Here is a 15,538-nt window from a genome sequence, read left to right as displayed (position 1 = left end):
CTGTTTTGATCACTTTTTATTGCATTTTTGTCAAATCTAAAAATGTCAATTCTGAGGTTTTAATTTTTTTTGCATTACCTTAAATACATATAGGTGATATTATTTTGTACTTTGATACATTGGACGTTTACACATGCGTTTACAATTACGGTCACCGTGAAGTGGTGGGATGGCTTTAGCATTTTTTTCATCACAATTTTGCTAAGTACCGTATATTTTTTTCATGCACTATGCTATTTATTTATTGAATACAGGGTATTTTCTTATTACTAATATTAATTAATATTTATGTTTCTCTCTTTGTTCTTTTAGCTCTGTTTAGAGGCCATGGTGAACAAGCACTTACATGCTGCATGAACACCAGTTTGTGTCTCAGTTCATTTCTATAGAGCTTTTTTAGTCCTATTTATGTAGCTGTCACAGATTTTACCCTGTCTTTTAGTAGCAAAAAGTAGTATTTTTTGTGGCTATTTTACACTACTTTTGAAACAGGAGAATTTAGCTATGAATACAGGTCCAAGACTGTTTATTTAAGTTGCAAATTTCTAAAAATTCACATTTCACAATCCAGCAGGGAATGGCTTCAAAAAATGTGAAAACTGTGGAATAACTGTTTATACACACTGCTCAAAAAATAAAGGGAACACTTAAACAACAGAATATAACTCCTAGTAAATCAAACTTCTGTGAAATCAAACTGTCCACTTAGGAAGCAACACTGATTGACAATCAGTGTCAATCTGTGGACGTCGGCCCTCAGACCATCCTCATGGAGTCGGTTTCTAACTGTGCAGACACCTGCACATTTGTGGCCTGCTGGAGGTCATTTTGCAGGGCTCTGGCAGTGCTCCTCCTGTTCCTCCTTGCACAAAGGCGGAGGTAGCGGTACTGCTGCTGGGTTGTTGCCCTCCTACGGCCCCTCCACGTCTCCTGGTAGCACCTCCAGCCTCTAGACACTACGCTGACAGACACAGCAAACCTTCTTGCCACAGCTCGCATTGATGTGCCATCCTAGATGAGCTGCACTACCTGAGCCACTTGTGTGGGTTGTAGAGTCCATCTCATGCTACCACGAGTGTGAAAGCAACATTCAAAAGTCACCAAAACATCAGCCAGAAAGCATTGGTACTGAGATGTGGTCTGTGGTCCCCACATGCAGAACCACTCCTTTATTGAGGGTGTCTTGATAATTGCCAATAATTTCCACCTGTTGTCTATTCCATTTCCACAACAGCATGTGAAATTGATTGTCAACCAGTGTTGCTTCCTAAGTGGACAGTTTGATTTCACAGAAGTTTGATTTACCTGGAGTTATATTCTGTTGCTTAAGTGTCCCCTTCATTTTTTTGAGCAGTGTGTGTGTGTGTGTGTGTGTGTGTGTGTATATATATATATATATATATATATATATATGAGAACAAAAAGGAAATCCAGCAAGAATTCAGCAAACCAGGGTTGGAGTAAAATGATGCTTTTCTTTATTTCTTCAACAAGGTATAAAAACGACCCACAAGAATCAGAAACCAGAGTACATGGCAGAAATAAGCGCAAATGGGACTCAGGTTTGGACCGTGAAGAAGGCGGATTAGGCCGCCGAAACGCGCAGTCCCATTTGCGCTTATTTCTGCCATGTACTCTGGTTTCTGATTCTTGTGGGTCGTTTTTACTCCAACCCTGGTTTGCTGAGCTCTTGCTGGATTTCCTTTTTGTTCTCCTATTGAAGGATCTACTCCTAATCCAGTCCGTGCAGGTACTTGATTACCAGGTGGGAAAGACCCATGAGTCTCATTGCTGCAGCTGGACACTGACATACATATATATATATATATATATATATATATAACTAGCTGCTGGCCTGATTCTAAAGCATCGGGTACAGTAGAATAGGGCCAGCAGGAGATTAAAATAAAGAATGTGATATACTTACCTTCCAACGGCCCCCGGACTCTGCCCTCCTCTCCACGCTGCCGGCATCTTCCGTTCCCAGTACTGCTTTGCGCCAAAAACCGCTGCTGACGTTCTCTCGCGAGAGCGTGACGTTATCAGCGGCATTTCGCGCAAAGCAGTACTGGGAACGGAAGATGCCGGCAGAGTGGAGAGGAGGACAGAGTCTGGGGGCCGTCGGAAGGTGAGTAGATCACTATTTTTTATCTTAATTCTATTTTTTACACGTTTAGGGTACCCAGGGTCCGAAGGAGTCTCTTCTCCTCCGGACCCTGTGCACTGGCTAGCGCCGGGCGTCAGCGGCGATGCAGCCGCTGAGGCCCGTGCTCCCAGAGATGACTCGCGGTAACCATCGGGAGATCCCGACGGTTGCCGCGGGTCATCTCCGGGCATCTGTGGCGCCCCCAGGAGTATGGCCGCCACAGTGGCTTTGCCTTCCTCCCGGGAGGGTAATGCCAGGCTTGGAAGCAGTGAAGGGTCTCTCTCGCAGTTAACCTATACATGCAACACAGTTCCACTCCAGGCCAGCAGGGGGAACTCTGAACCGGAATTGAAGGGAGGAGTGCTCTCTGAGGGCCAAGAGGAAGGAGTGGTCAGTTAGTGTGAGGAGGGTGAAGTGTGCAGACATATGGAAAGAAGCTGGAGGTTGAGCTGAGGAAAGAGAGCTCCCTCACAGCGAGAGCGCATGAACTGGAGCCTGGTCTCCACGGTTGTATGGATACTAATGGTCCTGCAACAGACACCAGAGGAGTAGGAGGCTGTAAATGCCCTACCCCCATCTAAGACTCGGAGGCACAACAGCAGGGAGTGAGCCAAGAGAGGAATAGTGGCTACAGCTGTCTGCCATACGAGGAGTGCTAGTAGAAGAGAATTAGGAGGAAATTCAGTGTAACTCAGTTCTAGGAGTACTTCACTCAAATAAGCGCTAAGAAGGAGACTGCACAGCCCATCTGCTGAGAGAGAATCCCTGAGCTGCTTCCAGGCTAGCCTGCACCAGTATCATCTGTAATCAGGACCCTGGACTGCATTTATCAAATAAAGGTACAGAAATTGCACCCTGCTGTGTCTTTGTCTTCTTCCTACCCTTCCGGCACTGCTACATCCCCGTGCCAACCACATCTACACTGCCCTGTGGGGAGCTTTTACATCTTTGCTGCACCATACCATCAGTCCCAGTGGATCTGCATGCAGCGTCGGCTTAACATCTCACTTGCCGAACACCACAGGTGGCGTCACAAACTATTCCATTAACTACATTCCACCATTCAATCTCCCTGTAACGTCCGTCTGCGGTTCTGGGCTGCAGCCAGGCAACACCCCGAGAAACACTGATACCCTTTACCCCTATACAGGGATCTGGATTTACAACAGAGCCCAGGAGGTACTGTCTGAATAGGAGCAGCGGCCAGAGCAGGACGGTCGTCAAAGTGAAGTACAAAAACGGCAGGCAATAGCAGAGTCAATTTCAGGCCAAGGTCAGAGTCAAAAACCAGGAGGGCAGCAGAGGTACAGAATCGTCAGGCAAAAGAGGGGTCAGAAATCCAGGCTGAGGTCAGAGTCAAACAGAAATCAATCACTAAGTAACACACAGGGGAACCAAGAATATATCCGGCGGCTTGCAAGACCAGTCCCAAGGTATTTGAGGGATCAGGTCATCCCTCACAGGTTCCTGGACTGGTGATATCATTAGGGCCGCCCCCAGGACCAGGCCAGATGGAGTTGCAGTAACCCCCTGATGACTGACAGAGGGGCGGAGCCTGCGCCCACCAGATGCCTGCGCAGGAGCCACTTCTCTGTCACCACCATAACTCACGGGCGGACCACGGCGCCTCCCAGTGGCCGAGGCAGGAACAGCCGTCCCCGAGTCTGACAGTGAAGTGGCGGTCTGGCGCCTCCTAGTGGCCGTGACCGGAACAGCAGGCCTCGAATCCAACGGTGACGTGACAGACCGGCGCCTCCTAGTGGCTAAAGCTGGGACCATAGGCCCTGAGTCTGACGGCGATGTAATAGAACCACGGCGCCTCCCAGTGGCCGAGGCAGGAACAGCCGTCCCCGAGTCTGACGGCGAAGTGGCGACCCGGCGCCTCCTAGTGGCTGCGACCGGAACAGCAGGCCCCAAATCTGACGGAGACGTGACACTCCCCTAATACTTGGGTGCCCAGGACCACGGACCGGGTCACCGCTGCTGTGACACATCCCGCCGACACCGGCCCGATACCGAGTGCCCCACAGCCCTGGGAGGGTGACCCAACTTGGCGTCACAAACAGGATTACGGAGCCCGGTATCCCCGGGTCCTGTGTGCCAGAGATTGTTGTGTGCTATAGACTGTGTGCGAAATTGGCGCCATTGCCGCCATTATCCCGCTGATTGGCGCGTGCGGGAAGAAAAAGGGGCAGGCCTTCATGGGCGGAGCCTGCCGCAGAGCGCGAAGAAGTGAAGTGCAACATGGGAAGAGAGGACAGCGTGCAAGAAGGGGAGGAGCTGAGGTCTAGAGCCCGGAGCATTGGGCCTGCGAAGTGGCCGACGGTAAGCTCACACAACCCCCGGCTCTGGATAACGTTAACTAGGGGGGAAGAGAATGTCTGTGCCAAGCAGCAATGCAGCGGCAGACGCCGCCGCCAACCCCTCAGCGCCACAAGGAGTAGAGCCCGCCGCAGCGGTCCCCATAATGACGCTGTCCATGCCCTACCTTCCGGGAGCGGCCTGGCTATCGCAGTACTCGGGTGAGTCACATACCCTAAGTGAATTTAAAGAGAGACTGTGTGTCAAAGACACTGCACTGAACTTGCTCACTGAGCCAGTGCGCGTGCCCTGAGTAAAGCGAAAGCGTGCTCAAAGATACCTGTGGAGCAGGCAGCAACCGAATAGATGCGTACTTCAGAGCTGCAGGGCCTGAAGCACGTGACTGCTAGGGGCGTGGCCTAAACTCCAGAGAACTAGGAGCTGCAAGACAATTCCTAGCAGGGTAACTGCGAGACAAAGTTACCAGGGGGCATAGACAGTGAGAATAGTCAGGACGTAGCCAATGAGTCATACACAGATAGCTGCAAGGTACAAGAGGGGCGAGCAGAGAGTAGTCAGGTCACAGGCAACGAGTCATACACAGATAATAACGCAGTACAAAAACAACAGGCAAACTCACAACGGGAAACAGAATCGGGTCAGAACCATATAAACAAGCTATAGCAACAAACAGGCGCACACGGGGGTCAGCACACTAGGCCAAAGGCAAAAGTATAACTGGCAGGGAATGAAGCTACCCAGAGGTTTATGAAGCTCTCCCAGAACCAGAAAGAGGCCACAATCATTAACCCCAAGTGTGCAGGTCAAAACCTGCACAGAGCTCCAGACATTAACCCCCGGTGTACAGCTCAAAAACCTGCACTGGGATCATGACAGTACCCCCCTCTCAACGGGGGGCCTCTGGACCCCCAGGCTTCCCCGGGTACTTGGCATGGAACGCCTGAACCAGGCGATCTGCATGTACCGAACGAGCAGGGACCCATGAGCGCTCTTCTGGTCCATATCCCTTCCAGTGGACCAGGTACTGCAAAGAGCGGCGCACCCGCCGAGAGTCCACAATATGTCTGACCTCATACTCCAATTGACCCTCCACCAGCACTGGAGGAACAACAGTCTCAGAGTTCTCTTTGACAGATCCTGCTGGTTTCAACAGAGACTTATGGAACACACTAGATATTTTTAAGGAGGCGGGGAGACGCAACCTATATGCCACAGGGTTGACTATCTCCATAATCTCGTACGGACCAATGAACTTTGGTCCCAACTTAACTGATGGTACCTTTAAGTTGATGTTACGCGTGGATAGCCAAACCTTCTCTCCCACCTGAAACATGTCTCCCGAGGCTCTCTTTTTGTCCGCAAAATATTTGTATCTCCCCTGGGCCCGAGAGATATTACGCCGGACTTCAGCCCAGAGGTTTTTTAACCGCTGAACGGACCCCTCTGCTCCTGGACAACCGGAATCCACCCGAGAAAACTCCCCAAAATGCGGATTAAAGCCGTAGTTAATCAGGAATGGGGACATGTTGGTGGACTGACTCACCCGGTTGTTAAAAGCGAATTCAGCCAACGGTAACGCATCACACTAATCCTCCTGTCTGGCGGAGGTCAGACACCTGAGAATTTGTTCCAGGGATTGATTGGTGCGTTCCGTCTGACCATTGCTCTCCGGGTGATATGCTGACGAGAAGGAGAGTGAGATGCCCAATTTCATACAGAACGCCCTCCAAAATTTGACCACAAACTGCACACCTCTGTCAGACACAACATTCAGGGGTACCCCATGCAATCGGACCACATGCTGCACAAACAACCTTGACAATGTTTCTGCTGAATGTAATGCTGCCAAGGGAATGAAATGGGCCTGTTTAGAAAACCTGTGCACCACCACACAGATCACGGTATTGCCCCTGGAAGGTGGAAGACCGGTAATAAAATCCATGGAAAGATGAGTCCATGGCCTATCAGGAACCGGTAAAGGTATGAGTTCCCCAGCCGGTCGGTTATGCGAGCTTTTGGAACGGGCACACATGCCACAAGCAGAAACAAATTCCTTGACATCGGACCTTAATGAAGGCCACCAAAAACCCCTGGTTACTGCCTCTCTAGTGGCCGTGATACCTGGATGAGCACTCAGCCTAGAATCATGAAACTCCTGCAGAAGTCTAGGCCGCAATGAATCAGGAACAAACAGTTTATCGCTTGGCCTGGTTGCCGGAGCTAGGGCCTGAGCCCTTAGGATTTCTTGTTCCAACTCAGTTGAGACCCCCGCCACTACCACCCCTGGGGGAAGAATGGAGGACGGCGGCTCAGGGGGAGACACTGGATCAAAACTTCTGGACAGGGCATCCGCTTTAACATTTTTGGATCCCGGTCGAAAAGTAATTGAGAACTGAAATCTTGAAAAAAAAAGTGACCAACGGGCCTGTCTAGGAGTAAGCCTCTTAGCAGATTCAAGGTATGCCAAATTTTTGTGATCCGTGACAACCGTGATAGGGTGAGCTGCCCCTTCCAAAAAGTGCCTCCATTCCTCAAATGCCAGCTTGACCGCAAGAAGTTCCCTATTGCCTACATCATAGTTTTTCTCAGCTGAAGAGAACTTCTTGGAGAAGAAGGCACAGGGTTTGAGATTGGTAAGGGTGGCCGGACCCTGGGACAGCACAGCCCCCACCCCCACTTCAGAAGCATCCACCTCCACAATGAATGGTTTGGACGGGTCAGGTTGCAGCAACACCGGGGCAGACATAAAACATTTCTTAATAGCTGAGAAGGATTCCTTAGTGAGTACAGACCAATTTTTTACATCAGCTCCCTTCTGGGTAAGATCCGTGAGTGGTTTAACCACTTGTGAGAAACCTTTAATGAATCTCCGGTAATAGTTCGCAAATCCTAAGAAGCGCTGGAGCCCCTTGAGATCTCGAGGCTGAACCCAGTCAGCGATCGCCAGCACCTTCTTAGGATCCATACGAAACCCCTCACAGGACACAATCAACCCCAAAAAAGACAGCTCCTGTACAAAAAACGAACATTTTTCCAATTTGGCGAACAAGTGGTTCTCCCTGAGTCTCTGGAGAACTGTCTTTAGATGTTGCAAATGAGATTGACTGTCTGGGGAATACACCAAAATATCATCCAAATAAATAATAACAAAACGGCCTATCAGATCAGAAAACACAACATTGATGAAGTTTTGGAAAATAGCGGGTGCATTAGTTAACCCAAATGGCATTACCAGGTTCTCGAAGAGTCCTTCTGATGTGAGGAATGCCGTTTTCCACTCGTCCCCTTCCCGAACCCTTATCAGATTGTAGGCCCCCCGCAGATCCAACTTGGAGAACCATTGGGCCCCAGCTAACTGGTTACATAAGTCTGGGATGAGGGGAAGCGGGTAAGAGTTCCTAATCGTTATCTTGTTCAGTTCCCGAAAGTCGAGGCATGGCCGCAAACCACCATCTTTTTTCTTCACAAAGAAGAACCCTGCTGCCACAGGTGACACACAAGGCCTGATATGCCCTTTGCAGAGACTCTCAGCTATGTACGCCTTCATGGCTTGGCGCTCAGGCCCAGACAAATTGAACAATCGAGCCTTAGGTATCTTGGCTCCGGGTACTAAATCAATGGCACAATCATAGGGTCTATGCGGTGGCAGCGCCTCAGCCTCACTTTCGGAAAAAACGTCTTTGAAATCTTTCAGGTACTCTGAATACCTTCCAGATCGACAGACGACACAGACACTGATTTAACAGCGTTAACAAGATGTCCCCGGTTACCACATTTACTATTGCATCCCCATTGAGTGATTTCCCCTGTAACCCAATCAATGGTAGGATTACGGCGTTGAAGCCAAGGCATCCCCAGTACCAGTCCTGCAGGCAAGTTATCTACCACCAAACAACTTAGTTTCTCCACATGAGTGGAACCCACTTTTAGAGAAAAAAGTTCAGACCTGCAACAGATACCGTTTTGGGTAAGAGGAGGTGAGTCAATTGCTACAAGTTTAACAGGATCGTGAAGCCTGACTGTCCCTATCTTATAAAGAGTCATAACCTTGGTATCAATCAGGTTCACAGCCGAACTGCAGTCAATAAAAGCAGTAGTCTGAACAGGACCATAACCAAGTTCCAGTTCCACCTGCAGCACCATTTTTGCACATGAGGAAAATTGTACCTGAAGGTCTGGGTAGCCTCCTCGATTACTACCCAGACCTAGTCATTTCCCGCCATCTTGGAGGATGACGGACAGGAGGGGCAGTCCTTCTTCCAATGTCCAGATTTCCCACAATAGAAGCACAACTGCTTTTCCCGGCGGCGTCTTCTTTCCTTTCCCTCACAGGTGACAGCGTTCACCTCCATCGCCATAGGAAGAGTCTGGGTCTCATCTCCACTGAAGAATAAGGGCGTTTCCCGTTGCATAATGCCTCTAGCCTGCAGCCTGCGATCCATGCGAACCGCTTGGACAATGGCATCCTCCAGGGAGTCAGGCGGAGGATGAAGTGCCAAAGCATCCTTCAGACGTTCACACAGGCCTCTGTGGAACAGCCCCCGCAGGGCGGCGTCACTCCAGGAAATCTCCGCTGCCCAATGTCTGAATTCAGTACAGAACCATTCGGCCGAGTGCTCCCCCTGACAGACACTCATCACTTTGTCCTCAGCCAACCGCACTCTATCAGGCTCATCATAAATAAGTCCTAAGGCTTCAAAAAATGCATCCACAGACATTCTCTTAGGGGCAGAAGAGGAAAGCGAGAATGCCCAGGCTTGTGGGGACCCCCTAAGCAGGGACATCACCACCCCCACCCTCTGTTTCTCATCCCCAGAAGAGCGGAGTCTCAAAGAAAAAAAAAGCTTACAGCCCTCCTTAAATGCCCTGAAATCATCCTTGTTACCAGAAAACATATCTGGTAATTTAACCGGGGATTCAGGTGGGACTAAAATGACATCTCTATTCCCCACCTGATGGAAGCCTGCGGAAAGTACCCCCTGAACTGAGTCCTCAACCCGCCGTTGGGACTGGGCCAGAGCTTGGTGTTCCAAACTAAGCTTCTGCAGTGACTGAGTCAAGCTTTTCACCTGCTCAGATAAAGCACACATTGGATCCATGCTGCAGAAGTGAGGAGAGAAAAAAAAATTGTAGGCCAGTTATAATGTCAAAGACACCGCACTGATCTTGCTCACTGAGCCAGTGCGCGTGCCCTGAGTAAAGCGAACAGTGCTCAAAGCTACCTGTGGCGCGGGCAGCAGCCGAGTAGGTGCGTACTTCAGAGCTGCAGGGCCTGAAGCACATGACTGCTAGGGGCGTGGCCTAAACTCCAGAGAACTAGGAGCTGCAAGAGAACTCCTAGCAGGGTAACTGCGAGACAAAGTTACCAGGGGGCATAGACAGGGAGAATAGTCAGGACGTAGCCAATGAGTCATACACAGATAGCTGCAAGGTACAAGAGGGGCGAGCAGAGAGTAGTCAGGTCACAGGCAACGAGTCATACACAGATAATAAAGCAGTACAAAAACAACAGGCAAACTCACAACGGGAAACAGAATCGGGTCAGAACCATATAAACAAGCTATAGCAACAAACAGGCACACGGGGGTCAGCACACTAGGCCAAAGGCAAAAGTATAACTGGCAGGGATTGAAGCTACCCAGAGGTTTATGAAGCTCTCCCAGAACCAGAAAGAGGCCACAATCATTAACCCCAAGTGTGCAGGTCAAAACCTGCACAGAGCTCCAGACATTAACCCCCGGTGTACAGCTCAAAAACCTGCACTGGGATCATGACACTGTGCAGTTTGTTTAAAGTGTACCCTCTGTCTGAAATCCAGAAAGTGAACATCCTTATTGGACAGCTAACGGGTGCAGCACAGAGAGAGGTGAAAGCCTGGCAGGACACTGACAAAGAGACTGTTAAAAAGATTCTAGCCAAGCTGAGAAACACCTTTGACACCCGCACTGCAGCGGAAATCAAGATGCGATTATTTGGATGCAAACAGAAAGTACAGGACAGTATAAGGGACTATGCTCTTAACCTGCAGGAGGCGCTGCGAGCAGTTAAGCAAGTTGATCCTGACAGTGTGAAGAAGATAAACTGTTAAAGGAGCAGTTCATTGAAGGACTTCTATCCAGTACCCAAAGAGGGCAGTTGCGCACCATAACCCTGCAAAACCCTGATCTGGACTTTGCTGATTTTAAGGACAGGGCTATTCGGGTCCTGCAGGAATCAACTGACAGCCGTCCAGCGCCCCCTAGGTGCCCAGCGATCACCTACCATCAGGAAGCAACATCTTTTCCTTCCATCACTGTGGAGGCTGATGCACAGACTCTGGATAAAGATCCAACTGAGGAACTGCGTCTTCAGGTCCAGGAGTTGACCAGGGGTATGGCTGCACTTACTAAAACCATGCAGTCCCTGCAGGTGTCCTCCAAAGAGAAGATCCAGCTTGCTTCCAGTCCAGAGGACGTCCCGTGGCTCCGGAGGAGGAGAACCCCGCCACTCCCAGGAAGGAACAATGACCGCTATGACCAGGACGGATGCCCCATCTGTCGTCGCTGCTACAAGGCAGGTCATCTTGCAAGATTTTGTCCTTTAAACGAGCAACCCCTGGGGCAGAGGGCCAACCCCCAGGAGTAGGACCACAAGGCCCAAGGAACTGGCGAGCCAAGTATGTTGGAGGGAGACCGGTCCTTCCTGTGGTGATTGACGGCATCCCCATGAACGCTTTGCTGGACACTGGCTCCCATGAGACCACTATGCCCTATATCCTCTACAAGCGGTATTGAGCTGACTCTGAACTCACCCGTGGCCCAACTGATGAACTAACAGTAGTTGCCAGTAATGGTCAGTCTTTACCACAAGTGGGATGTAAAGAAATTACTGTTAAAGTAGGGAGGGTGGAGTTAAAATCTCAAGGTCTGATAGTTGTGGATATTGATCGACATGAATGTAATCCCATGATGACTCTTGGTACAAATGTAATTGAAAATTGTCTTTCTGAGGTTATTGTCTTGTTGCAGCAGGTGGCTGAGACTGCTGGTTCCAGTGAACAAGGAGTCTTGCAGAAGGAGATCAAGGCCCTGATGCAAACACAACAGGTAGAACTCTCTGGTGGAGAAATTGATAGTGTCAGAGTGAGTGAGGGGTGGTTGATCTACGTAAAGGGAGAGTACTTGTACACCTTTTGAATTGTGGGGAGGAGGAGGCCACAATACCTCGGTACGCCACAGTTGCTAAGCTGCTCACTGTTAATAACAACTCAGGTGGATCAGGTGGAGGACAATGGCCCTGTGAAGCAGATGGAGGAGTGGTGCCAGCAACTGCAGGTGGGGACTGACTCTACACCTTCATACCAGAAAAATGGGGTTTACAGAGTGACACAAGAATATGAGCGGGTATTCAGTAAACACCCACTAGATTTTGGGCAGGCAAAAGGGGTTCAACATCATATCCCCACTGGAGATCATCCACCCATTAAAGAAAGGTATCGGCCTATACCCCCAACACAATACCAATGTGCTAAAGGTATGTTGAGAGAGATGAAGGAAGCTGGGGTTATCAGAGACAGTTGTAGTCCCTGGGCAGCTCCAATAGTTTTTGTAAAGAAAAAGGATGGTACCATGAGAATGTGTGTTGATTACAGGAAAATTAACAGCATTACACATAAAGATGCCTACTCATTACCCAGAATTGAAGAGTCATTAGCTGCACTTAAAACTGCTAACTACTTTTCCACCTTGGATCTCACTAGTGGGTATTGGCAGGTTCCCATGGCAGAGGCAGACAAGGAGAAACAGCATTTACCACTCCAATGGGTCTCTGTGAGTTCAACTATATGCCATTCGGGCTCTGCACTGCCCCAGGAACATTTCAGCGACTGATGGAGTGCTGCCTGGGACAAATGAACTTTGAGACAGTCCTGTTGTACCCTGATGATGTCATTGTTTTCTCCAAGACTTATGAGGACCATCTGGAGCACCTGGCTGAGGTGTTTGAAGCCTTGTCCAATTTTGACCTGAAGGTGAAGCCTTCCAAATGCCGCCTCCTGAAGCCCAAGGTACAGTACCTCGGTCATGTAGTGAGTGCAGAAGGTGTGGCACCAGATCTTGACAAAGTCACAGTCATCCGGGACTGGCCGAAGCCCAGCAACCTCCATGAAGTATGCCAATTCCTCGGGTTGGTAGGCTACTACCGAAGGTTCATCAAAGGCTTCACTGAAATAGCCACTCCTATGCAAAATCTTCTGGTGGGACAGTCCAAAAAGGCCAAACAGAAAAATTCCACCTTTGATTGGACTGAGGAGTTGGAGAGGTCCTTCACCCGATTGAAGATGGCTCTCACAGGAGATGAAGTTCTGGCCTACCCAGATTATGACAAACCCTTTGTGTTGTATTCTGATGCCAGCAATGTTGGACTGAGAACAGTACTGTCACAGATACAGAATGGCAAAGAAAGAGTGATCTCCTACGCCAGCAGGAAGCTTCGTCCCACTGAAAGGAACCCAGACAACTACAGTTCCTTCAAGCTGGAGTTCTTGGCCATAGTCTGGGCTCTGACTGAGAGATTCAAGCATTACCTAGCTTCAGCCAAGTTTACCATCTTCACGGACAACAACCCGTTGACTCACTTGGACACTGCGAAACTAGGTGCACTGGAGCAGCGATGGATGGCTCGGCTGTCTAACTATGAGTTTACCATCAAGTACCGAGCAGGGCACAAGAATACCAATGCTGATGCAATGTCCAGGATTCCTAATCTGCCAGATGCAGGAGAAGACCCTGAGGCTCTTGAAGAAATAGTTACCTCCCTTCCACCGGCCACTTGCGGCCCAATGTGCTCAAGAAGTGAAAAACAGACGGTCTGGCTTGAAAGAGGTCACCCTAAATCCATTGCCCCATCATGACTGGGCAGAAACTCAGGATAATGACCCCGCAGTCCGCCTGGTGAAGGAGCTACTGTCACAAGCTGACTCACACCCAGAGTCGAATGCTCCTGAGGAAACCCGGCAGTTGTGGAAGGAGAGAGGCCGGCTGTTCATTTATGAAGGAAAGCTGTGTCAGAGGAGTATCAATGCCCGCACTCATGAGCTGGTTTGGCAGGTGATAATCCCAAAGAGAGAGGCATCAATGGTCTTAGAAGCATACCACAATGGAGCTGGACACTTCGGATGGAAGAAGTTGGAAGCATTACTCTGGGAGAGATTCTACTGGACTGGTATGAGGAAAGCCATTGCGAGGTGGTGCCGGGAGTGTGGACAATGTAACCTGCGCAGAAAGGATCGAAACAGCCAGAGAGCTCCTCTACAGCCAATCATGACCAAACAGCCACTTGAGTTGGTAGCCCTGGACCATGTGAAGCTGGTTCCAAGCCCGTCAGGCTACATCTATGCTCTTACCATTGTGGACCACTACTCAAGATTCCTGGTAGTTGTGCCTGTCAAAGATCAAACAGCCAGGACAGCAGCCAGAGCATTCCAACAGCACTTCTGTAGACCACATGGATATCCAGAGCAAGTGCTTACAGAACAAGGTCCAGCTTTTGAGGCAGAAGTGTTCCAGGAATTCTGTAACTTGTATGGTTGTAAGAAGATCCGGACAACACCGTATCACCCACAGACCAATGGCATGTGTGAGAAGATGAACCAAGTAATGATTGACCTACTGAAGACCTTGCATTTGGAGGAGAGGAATCTGTGGCCAGAAAAGTTGCCAGATCTGGTAGACCTCTACAACCACATTCCTGTGAATTCCACCAACAGCACTCCAGCCTACCTAATGAGAGCGAGGCCTGGTAAACTGCCTATTGATTTGGACATGGGAGTCCTTACACCTAAAGTAACATCACCAGATGCTGACTGGGACACAGAGAGGCAGCAACAGTACAGAAGAGTACAAGAGTGTGTGGAAAAGAGTTTAGCTCAGGCAAGACAAAAGCAAGAAAGGCACTACAATCAGCATGCACCTGCAGTTCCCTTGTCACCAGGAGAACAAGTCCTCAAGAGGAAAAGAAGACTGCATAAGCTGGATGATCAATGGGAAGCTGAACCCTAAACCGTTCTACCCTCAAATTTTGACAATACCAAGGTGTGCCTTATTAGTAAAGATGGAGGAGAAACATCAACAGCAATATCAAGGGATCATTTGAAATTATGCCCTGATCAGCTAAAAGAAAGTATGGAAGAACAAGATAACATCCAACCCATAGAAGAAGAAAAGGTCAGCACCATACTTGGAGAATTCCCTGCAAATTGGACTAAAGTAAATGTTGCCATAGTGGTGCCAGTGTTGACATTTCCCCAACTGGTAGTAAAAGAAGAAGTGACTCAAGAGACCTCTGAGAATCAGGAAGTTCAGGTAGCAGATGCCATACCAGCAGTGGAGCCGGAGAGTTCTCGCCCTGCCAGTGGTGAATCTGTTATACCCATGGTGAGTCTAAGAGCTTGCAGACAATCTAGTATCCCTGTGCCATGCAGAACCACTAGTAGTGTGTCTGTGGCGCCCCTGAGGCTCAGTCACCACAGAGGTACTGCACCTTCTCCTAAGGTGTAGTGCCCCACCATCCAGGCAAGGTGGGAACTCCTTGCCACACTCCAACACCTGCATCCCACACACAGGATAGTTCAGCAGGACCACATTGTAGCTTTAGGCTCAGGGTGTAGCAGAGCACCTTTCTTGGGATCCTGCTTCGTAACACAAGATGTGCAGGGAGGTGGGTGGAGTTAGTATAAAAAGAAGAGGAAAGAAAGAATTACAGGTCAGTCCCTGAGGGGGATAGACTGACAGGAGGTCAGTCCCTTAGGGGGCCGTCAGAGACAGTTGAGTCTGGGGTGAATCCCAGAGGTCCCAGGAAGAAGGAGTGCTGCAGCTGCTTCAGTGACCTGAGCCAGCTGGCACGGGGAAGGAAAGAGAAGGAGAGACGTAGAACTGTAACCTGCATTTCCATAAGAGAGAGATAGACAAGCGCGGAACGAAGTGGAAAGAGAACAGAGAGGAGGAGTGGGTTGGATAGGAACCCTGCCTATAGGTTCTCAACGCAAGGCCGGGGCCCGGTCCCCGAGGTTGTACGGACACTTATGGTTCTGCA

The sequence above is a fragment of the Dendrobates tinctorius genome, unplaced genomic scaffold (assembly GCF_039654945.1).
Source record: "Dendrobates tinctorius isolate UK_male_01 unplaced genomic scaffold, ASM3965494v1 ptg000196l, whole genome shotgun sequence".
In the NCBI taxonomy this organism is placed as follows: domain Eukaryota; kingdom Metazoa; phylum Chordata; class Amphibia; order Anura; family Dendrobatidae; genus Dendrobates; species Dendrobates tinctorius.
This window is presented reverse-complemented; position numbering follows the sequence as displayed.